Raw genomic sequence first — 863 nt, 5'->3', positions numbered from 1 at the left:
CAGCAATTTCACTCCTAGCTATACACCCAACAGAAATAAAAACATATGTCGACACAAAAACCCATATACAAATACTCACAGAAGCACTACTCATACTGACTGAAAACAACCCAAATGGTCAGCAACTGACGAATGGACAAATAAGATGTGGTATTATCCATACAATGGAATATCACTCAGCCACAAAAAGAAATGAAGTACTGACACATACTGTAACATGAATGAACCTTGAAAACATGCTGAGTGAAAGAAGCCAGTTATAAAAGGCCACACACTGAATGATTCCACTTGCAGTCCCCTTTTATACACAGGAGATACATTCTAAGACCCTCAGTAGATGCCTGAAACTGTAGACAGTACTAAATTCTATATACACTATGTTTTCTCCTATACATACATACCTAAGATAAAGTTTAATTTACAAATTAGGCACAGTAAGAGATTAACAACAATAACTCATAATAAAATAGAATAATTACAACAATATACCATTGATCAATTCATGAATAGAAGATTCTTCTTACCGTAGATCTTAGCAACCTCAGCATATGATTTTTTTTCCTTTCCTTCAAAAAAGAAAACAAGAACTTTAACCCTTACACTTAAAGGGAGCACTTTACAGCTTCTCTTTGGCATATCCAAATTGCCAGCATCACTACTCTTGTTCTTTGGGGCCATTATTAAATAAAATAAAGGTTAACTTGAACACAGCACTGTGATATCTCAAACAGCCAATCTAATAACCTAAGTGACTAATGAGTGGGTAGCATATACTTGTGGTTACACTGAACGTGCTAGACAAAAGGATGATTCACATCCTGGGTGGGTCGGAGCAGGACAGCATGAGATTTTTTTTTTTTTTT

Source organism: Propithecus coquereli, unplaced genomic scaffold (assembly GCF_000956105.1).
Source record: "Propithecus coquereli isolate 6110/MARCELLA unplaced genomic scaffold, Pcoq_1.0 Scaffold381, whole genome shotgun sequence".
NCBI classification, from domain to species: domain Eukaryota; kingdom Metazoa; phylum Chordata; class Mammalia; order Primates; family Indriidae; genus Propithecus; species Propithecus coquereli.
The sequence above is the reverse complement of the archived record's forward strand: the minus strand, read 5'-3'. Positions refer to the sequence as shown.